The 9,398-nt window shown below is 39.2% G+C and overlaps 1 pseudogene across 1 annotated transcript; it reads left to right on the top strand.

Annotated features, from left to right (window-relative positions):
- Positions 1–2,902: 2,902 nt before the first annotated feature.
- On the top strand, positions 2,903–3,920 carry LOC125516523 (putative BOI-related E3 ubiquitin-protein ligase 3; annotated as a pseudogene). Its single transcript, XR_015608373.1, has 2 exons — positions 2,903–3,189; positions 3,287–3,920. The product of XR_015608373.1 is annotated as a putative BOI-related E3 ubiquitin-protein ligase 3 (transcript).
- The last annotated feature ends 5,478 nt before the right edge of the window (positions 3,921–9,398 follow it).

Genomic DNA, 9,398 nt, shown 5'->3' with positions numbered 1-9,398 from the left:
AAATTAAGCAAAGTATATGGGTCGGGCCGAGGGTTTGCGGCGAGTTAGGTCATCACCACTTTGGAGCGGTGGAAGATGGTGTCTATAGTGTATACGATTATGTGTAAACATTGTAGACGAAAAAAATTACATGTATGTTGTGGCAAACCGGGAGAAATGAGGGCAAGAAGCACAAAGGTTGTGTGGTGGCACTTGGAGGCGCATGTGAGGAATCTGTGGGGGTGGCTAGTGTTAGGATTAATGATCTAGATAGCAAGGAACCAGATTCAGATCCAATAGTAGAAAAGATTGATTGAGTTAGATAAAAAAAATACATGGCTAACAAAGGTGGGTTGCATAAATTCCTACAACCGACTACATAAAATGATTATTTTTACTCACACTCATCAGGGGATGAAGAAGACATTCGCCTCCTAGAGGTGCATAGACGGTGTGTATCTCATTGTGCATGTCATTATTTTCGCAGTTTTAGAGTCGGCATTTTGTTTCCTTATGATACTTATAAAATCCGACGTTTGTTATCATTGATTTATTCTTAATTTTTTTATTTATGATGGCAATGCTAGCGTGATGGTCGAATGATGTCAACATGAGAGGATGACCTCCCATCTTTTATTCTGTTTTTCTTTTTTCTCAAGTAGATCAATTCCTCAACACAAAGAAAAATAGTATGCACCATTGCATGAATACAATAGAAGTTAAGCATCATATGTGGGAAGAGGGTATGCAACAATTTAGGTGATCACCACATCGAAGAGGTGGGAGATGGTGGAGATTGTACCCTGGATATTACCAGTAGAATCAAGCCCACACATGTCATAATTATCCATCTACGACATCCAATAGCTCGTATGGATCACTACCAATGAGGATATGGAATCAACGGAGCCTTGCTGTAAATCTCTCCAAAGTCCGTTAATCCATGTTGCCCAAGCATACAGTTGATTCAGATCTTAGTGTCATGCCACACCGAATCCTATCAAAGGGCCACATCAAGCGTAACTTACAGAGATAGAACCAATGTACCTTTGTAGCAAACAGGAGCAAGGACGAAACCATACATGTCTAGGAAGTAGGAGCCATGTGGGGCATGTTTACCACAAGAAGTAGGTTGTTGAGATATCCTGAATAACAGGCTTCACAAGACCTTAAGGTAGGAAATAATATAATAGAAGCAAGAGGATTGTATAGTATCTATTCTTATGAGATTTAGATAAAGTGGAAACTTTTTGAATCAAAGAGAAGATAAGCTAAGAACCCTAGATATAATTACAAGGAAATGAAAGAAGCATCGAATCATAAATTTACACCACCTACACCCTAATCTTCTTAATAATGCTAGGGTGTTAATTGAGCCATGTGTGATAAAGGATCACACATGGATACACCATATATCACACATATCAAAAGTAAATTCTAATACTAATCTTGATAGAACTACTATTAGCTGAATAATTATTATCACTACAATTAAAAGCATAGAAGTAATGTCAATGAACTTAGCCCATTAGTGGAACTAGGATTCAGATCCATATTCATTTGTTTACGCCAAGAGCAAGATAGACCAAGACAAAATAAATAGACATATTAACCACAAGAGAGCTGCCAGATGAGGCTATAGTAGCAACACAACATGTCATGGAGCACAATTAACTATCTACCCTTAGTAAAGTAATAGGTTATGTTACGGAACCATTTCCATATTAAGCCCAACCCAATTATGATCATTTAAAAAATGTTCACGCCTTTCAGAAATATGGACGTGACCTTTTTTGAAAAATGTTATACAATGTTTATGTAATTAAAAATATGTTTCGTACCATTCAATAAATGTATGTTACATTTAGAAAAATATTTACGCGTATCAAAGAAAATGTTTGTGGCATTTCTAAAAATATGTTTATCCAGTGTACAAAAATGTTCGCATAGTTCAAAACAAATATTTTGTATCATGCAAAAATGTTTAACACCTTTTAGAGAACATGTTCAAAACAGTATTTAAGAAAATATGAAGCCATGTTTTGTAAAAGTTAAACATATATAGGAAATGTTTTAGATGTATCTAAAAATATTACGATGTGTAAGAGAAAGTAGATATGTAAACATATATTTTGCAAAACTGTTAATTAGGTATTTGATAATTTTCAAATGAGTACAACTAAAATGTTCCTGCTATATATGAAAAATGTCCAACGCTTATGAAAAATTTAGACATGTGTTGAAAAAAAAGAAAACGAAGACAACCACGGGACACCAAAGAAAGTAACAAAGAACCCAGTGATAACTGAAGAAAGAAACAAAGAATAAAAAGAAGAAGGAGAACAAAAACACATTAAATGTAGGTAACACAACAAAATTGCAGTTTCCTTCTTCTCCGAATTGCCCTCCATTGAGGCACTCACTACCGTTTTCTGACCTTTACCAAGCACGTGTAATCTATTTTGTTAATTTGGGTTTCCTTACACCCTAGGATTTATCGGAGTAGAGCAGATCAAAGCTACTGCTTAACGCTGCATGCTAATTTGGCCCAAGAAGATACTAACTCTAACATAAACGATATACCCCGCAAAAAAACTAACATAACAATATGTATGGTCTCTAGCGTCTAGATTTTCCTTGGGTTTTTACGAGTCTACCGATCGATTGTCCCGAGTGGGAAGCCAGCATTTCCGTTTGTTGCAGATTAGTAAAGAAAGAAACATGGCGAATTCTTCCAAATTGAGCGAGACTTAAATGGGAGCCATAATACAAGCAAATCACTCCTAAAAAGGATAGGAATTATTTGGGGTCAATCACTCACACTCAACGCCAACCAAAACCCAGTAATCATGCATTAATGCTCTGCTTGCTGTCATCCAAGCGCCCTACCATCCAGCGGATCTGACTCCAGGGACGCGTCACCTTGGCTCCATTTATAGCTGTGTCATGGTCGATGCAAAAAGTCTGCACCAGATTATCCTCGACACTGGCCACCACCAACCCGCCGCGGATCAAGGGTTCACCGCGGGTGCCTCCGCCGCTGCAATGCCTATGAGTGGGCCTCTACCGCCGCCGCCGTTAGGTCTTAGGCTCGACGGTGGTCAGGAAATGGCCACCAACAAGCGGACGCACCACCAACAATCGTCGATGCTTGGTGCAGCCCAAGCGCAACAACAACCGATCGTTGTTGATCACAACCTGCGCAATCATGTAAGTCCACCAATCAAATCGTCACCATGCATGTATCTATTCATAATTTGAGTTTGAGGTTTATCTAGATTTTTGTTAATGGCGGTCGATGATGCAGGCGGAAAAGGTGTGTACTACTTCAAGGGAGCAGAGGCAGAGGCACATCAGTATGATGATATCCACCGTGGTGGCCAGGGCGAGGAAGCAGCTCGAGGCCAAGGACCAGGAGATCGAGTGGATCAGGAGCATGAATTGGGCACTCAAGGAGCGCATCAGGAACCTCCACATCGAGGCTCAGGCGTGGCGCAACGTTGCGCAGTCCAACGAGACCGTGGCCAATGTTCTCCGCGCCGACCTTCAGCAAGTGCTCGAGCAGCAAGCGGTTCGTGGCAGTGGCAGCAACGACAGTGAGGACTCCGCCCGATCGTGCTGGGGGGAGAAACATGTGGTTTTTTGCAGGGAGGAGCAGGAGGAGGAGGAGGGTGAGACGCCAGGAGTGGAGCCCCGAGTGACAGAAGTCGAAATGTGCAAGGGGCGCGGGCAGAGCGCCCCGTTGTGCTATTGTTGCCGTGCAGACACCTCTGCGTGTGTGCGCCATGCGCAGAAGCGGCACAGGTATGCCCATCGTGCATATGCGTCAAGACTGGTAGTATCAGCGTCAACTTCTCGTGATGCGAGGAAGAAATTGTTTTGGAAGGTAGCCACCGGTGGGCCCGCCCCACCGCATCAAGCCGTTGCTGACAGAACGCACATGGTGCATTGCGTTGCACTATTAGTGAAACATCGAACGTTCATTCGCCATTATTTTTGTAGTTTAAGAGTCGACATTTCTTTTCCTTCTAAGACTTTTAGAGTCGAATGATGTCAACATGAGAGGATGAGTTCCCCTTCTTTTATTCTGTTTAGATTTTTTCTCGAGATGTTGGACAAATTTTTCAACACAAGAAGAATTTTTTTTTTGTACTATTGCATTGAATACATATATTCAAAATTAAGCAAAATATATGGGTCGGGCCGAGGGTTTGCGGCGAGTTAGGTCATCACCACTTTGGAGCGGTGGAAGATGGTGTCTATAGTGTATACGATTATGTGTAAACATTGTAGACGAGAAAAATGACATGTATTTTGTGGCAAACCGGGAGAAATGAGGGCAAGAAGGACAAAGGTTGTGTGGTGGCACTTGGAGGCGCATGTGAGGAATCTGTGGGGGTGGCTAGTGTTAGGATTAATGATCTAGATAGCAAGGAACCAGATTCAGATCCAATAGTAGAAAAGATTGATTGAGTTAGATAAAAAAAATACATGGCTAGCAAAGGTGGGTTGCATAAATTCCTACAACCGACTACATAAAATGATTATTTTTACTCACACTCATCAGGGGATGAAGAAGACATTCGCCTCCTAGAGGTGCATAGACGGTGTGTATCTCATTGTGCATGTCATTATTTTTGCAGTTTTAGAGTCGGCATTTTGTTTCCTTATGATACTTATAAAAGCCGACGTTTGTTATCATTGATTTATTCTCAATTTTTTTATTTATGATGACGATGCTAGCGTAATGGTCGAATGATGTCAACATGAGAGGATGACTTCCCCTCTTTTATTCTGTTTTTCTTTTTTCTCAAGTAGATCAATTCCTCAACACAAAGAAAAACAGTATGCACCATTGCATGAATACAATAGAAGTTAAGCATCATATGTGGGAAGAGGGTATGCAACAATTTAGGTGATCACCACATCGAAGAGGTGGGAGATGGTGGAGATTGTACCCTGGATATTACCAGCAGAATCAAGCCCACACATGTCATAATTATCCATCTACGACATCCAATAGCTCGTATGGATCACTACCAATGAGGATATGGAATCAACGGAGCCTTGCTGTAAATCTCTCCAAAGTCCGTTAATCCATGTTGCCCAAGCATACAGTTGATTCAGATCTTAGTGTCATGCCACACCGAATCCTATCAAATGGCCACATCAAGCGTAACTTATAGAGATAGAACCAATGTACCTTTGTAGCAAACAGGAGCAAGGACGAAACCATACATGTCTAGGAAGTAGGAGCCATGTGGGGCATGTTTACCACAAGAAGTAGGTTGTTGAGATATCCTGAATAACAGGCTTCACAAGACCTTAAGGTAGGAAATAATATAACAGAAGCCAGAGGATTGTATAGTATCTATTCTTATGAGATTTAGATAAAGTGGAAACTTTTTCAATCAAAGAGAAGATAAGCTAAGAACCCTAGATATAATTACAGGGAAATGAAAGAAGCATCAAATCATAAATTTACACCACCTACACCCTGATCTTCTTAATAATGATAGGGTATTAATTGCGCCATGTGTGATAAAGGATCACACATGGATACACCATATGGAAATTATCACCATATATCACACATATCGAAAGTAAATTCTAATACTAATCTTGATAGAACTAATATTAGCTGAATAATTATTATCACTACAATTAAAAGCATAGAAGCAATGTCAATGAACTTAGCCCATTAGTGGAACTAGAATTCAGATCCATATTCATTTGTTTACGCCAAGAGCAAGATAGACCAAGACAGAATAAATAGACATGTTAACCAACAAGCGAGCTGCCAGATGAGGCTATGGTAGCAACACAACATGTCATGGAGCACAATTAACTATCTACCCTTAGTAAAGTAATAGGTTATGTTACGAAACCATTTCCATATTAATCCCAACCCAATTATGGTCATTTAAAAAATGTTCACGCCTTTTAGAAATATGGATGTGACCTTTTTTTTGAGAAATATTATACAATGTTTATGTAATTAAAAAATATGTTTCATACCATTCAATAAATGTATGTTACGTTTAGAAAAATATTTACGCATATCGAAGAAAATGTTTGTGGCATTTCTAAAAAAATGTTTATCCAGTGTACAAAAATGTTCGCATTGTTCAAAACAAATATTTTGTATCATGCAAAAAATGTTTAACACCTTTTAGAGAACATGTTCAAAACAGTATTTAAGAAAATGTGAAGCCATGTTTTGTAAAAGTTAAACATATATAGGAAATGTTTTAGATGTATCTGAAAATATTACGATGTTTAAGGGAAAGTAGATATGTAAACATATATTTTGCAAAACTGTTAATTAGGTATTTGATAATTTTCAAATGAGTACAACGAAAATGTTCCTGCTATATATGAAAAATGTCCAACGCTTATGAAAAATTTAGACATGTGCTGGAAAAAAAGAAAACGAAGAAAACCACTGGAAACCAAAGGAAGTAACAAAGAACCTAGTGATAACCGAAGAAAGAAACAAAGAATAAAAAGAAGAAGGGAAAAAAACGCAAAATAAAAAAAACCAGTGAAAACCAAAGAGACGGTGGAAAACTGTAGTACAAACAGTGTTAAAACCAGCAAAGAAAAACTACAGGAAAAAAACTTATGCTTGCTAAAGTGTTGGGCAGGCCCGATAGTCGCCCACCCTACGCGAGTTCCTAATAGGTTTCAGTACGAGCGACAGATAGCCCTGGTGCAAGTAATGGGCCAGGGCACCAACCATGACCTTACAGTGCTCCAAATTAGAGGAGTAACTAGTTAACGAGCGCTTCTTCGGGAGCCTCGCAACGATCAGTGCCACTTGGCGCGTTCTCAGCCATTTGCCACGTGTCGCGTTCCGGACACTCCCTCCGGATTTTTATTTTTATTTTTCCGCACGCGTTTTCGGCTTTTTAAACGGTTTTTTTCGATGTTTTGGTTTTTCACCGGTCTTCCTTAGCTTTTCAATAAAAAAAATTCAAAAAATTTTTTTTGCGTGAAAAAACACGTTTTTTTCCTTTCATGAGAGTCACGGTTTTCCTTCCGCGAGAGGCATAGTTTTGCTTTCGCGAGAGTCACGGCCGTGCCTCTCGAAAACAAAAAAAATGCGTTTTTTTTTTCTTTCACGAGAGTCATGGTTTGCTTCCGCGAGAGGCACGGATGTGCTTTCGCGAGAGTCATGGCCGTGCCTCTCGGAAACAGAAAAAAACGTGTTTTCTATTTTTTTTGTTCGCGAGAGTCACGTTTTTGCTTCCGTGAGAAGCATGATTGTGCTTTCGCAAGAGTCATGGCCGTGCCTCTCGGAAAGGGAAAAAACGCGTTTTCTGTTTTTTCCTTTCGCGAGAGTCATGGTTTTGCTTTCGCGAGAGTCACGGTTGTGCTTTTACGAGAGTCACGGCCGTGCCTCCTCGAAAACGAAAAAAAACATATTTTCTCTTCTTTTTTTCGTGAGAGTTACGGTTTTGCTTCCGCGAGAGGCACGCTTGTGATTTTATGAGAGGCACGGGCGTGTCTCTTTCAGAAAGGGAAAAAACCCGTGCTCCTGGTTCGGTTATTTCGTCCTGTTTTTTTCGTGAAAAAAAAGTTCGTCAAAACCTATCAACATGGTATCTAGTTTTGAAGATCTCGATGCGAGGAATCCAACGGTGAAAGCAGTTCGAGATTTGGACGCACGGTTTGAGAGAAAACGTTTTGAATAAACGAATCTATGAAAAAAGGGAAAACTCTCAGGTTGCGACAAGTGGCACGCTGCATGTGCGCCATTTGTCGCAACCATGGGAATTGAAGTGATCTTTGCAACGAGTACTTCTTAATTAGTGATTTTTTCAAATTGACCCTTCACGCGCTGACTTGGAGCGACAGTGCTCATATCGTCTCAATTAGGCCGGCCCAAATTCTCTACAGCTCACTCGTTGCACACCTCGCTCGCTCGGCCGCTTGAGCTACTGATTCAAGAAAAACCATTACTCCTTTTTTAGGAGAAAACATAACTTGCCCGTCTTTTATGAATTAAAAGAATGGTAATTGTTTTTAGAAAAATTCATGAATTTAAAAAAGTTCACAAATTCAGAAGTATCTGAATTTGAAAAAAATTCATGAATGAAAAAATGTCCATAAACTTGGACACAAGTGAGCTAATTTGGAAATGTTCATAAATTCAAAGAAGTTCGCGACTTTGAAACGACCTTTATTTAGTCCAAATGTTCACCAATTTGAAAAAACGTCAAAAATTGGAAAAATTTCAGAAATTTCAGAAGTTAATAAATTTACAAAGGTTCACCAATTTTGGAAAAATATGAATAAATAAAGTTCATGGATTTGAAAACTTTCCAAATTTAAAGAAAATTGCGAATTGGAAAAATGTTTGCAATATCAAAAATTGTTCGCAGATGCAAATTTATAAATGAAAAAAGAAAAAGGAATAAAAAACTAAAAACAAGAAAATTGGTCAGATGCTTCTAGAAGCTTCATAAAACCGATGAGAAGCTTCACGAAACCGATCAGAATTTGTTTTAGGCAAGCCGACCAGAAGCTGCACAAACCACGAATGAGCGTCCAAGCATATATGGGCTGACCCGGTTAGTTTAGCTTTCAGGGGGTGCGCGCCGCCGGTGACAAGTGCTACATGTGCTGAATAAGAAATCATGAACCTTATTGTAGACGGGTTCGCATTTCTTGTTTAGTACTTCCAATACATGTTTGGTTGTAATGTCACATGTAAGAGCCATTCGCCAGCAAGGACGTGATGTGGCTTGAACTACGTCGGTATTTTCTTAGAAAGAAAGGGATGATGCAACACATCTACGATAGGTATTTTTCTCAGTGATGAGATCAAGATTATCGAACTAGTAGGAGAATCACACAACACTATGTAAGTCGTACTTGCACACAAAGAACAAATATTTGCAACCCAACGTGTAAGAGGGGTTGTCAATCCTCCCAGGTAAAAAGATAGATAGATTTGTAGTAGATTGGATAAATAGATCTCGCGGAAACGAATATAAAATAAATAACAAAAAAAGTACAGCAAGGTATTTTTTGGGTTTTTGGATTAGTAGATCTGAAAATAAAAGCGAATAAAATAGATCTCAAAGGAAAATATGGTAAAGAATAGACTCGGGGGCCGTAGATTTCACTAGTGGCTTCTCTCGAGAAAAATAGTATACGGCCGGTAAACAAATTACTGTTGGGCAATTGATAGAATTTCAAATAATTATGACGATATCCAGTCAATAATCATTATATAGGCATCACGTCCAACATTAGTAGACCAACACTTGCCTACATTTACTGCTATTACTCCACACATCGACCGCTATCCAACATGTATCTAGTGTATCAAGTTTACGGAGAAATGGAGTAATGCAATAAGAACGATGACATGATGTAGACAAGATCTATTCATGTAGGAATAGACCTCA

Source organism: Triticum urartu, chromosome 6A (assembly GCF_056163025.1).
Source record: "Triticum urartu cultivar PI428250 chromosome 6A, HENAU_Tu73, whole genome shotgun sequence".
NCBI classification, from domain to species: domain Eukaryota; kingdom Viridiplantae; phylum Streptophyta; class Magnoliopsida; order Poales; family Poaceae; genus Triticum; species Triticum urartu.
This window is presented reverse-complemented; position numbering and strand designations above follow the sequence as displayed.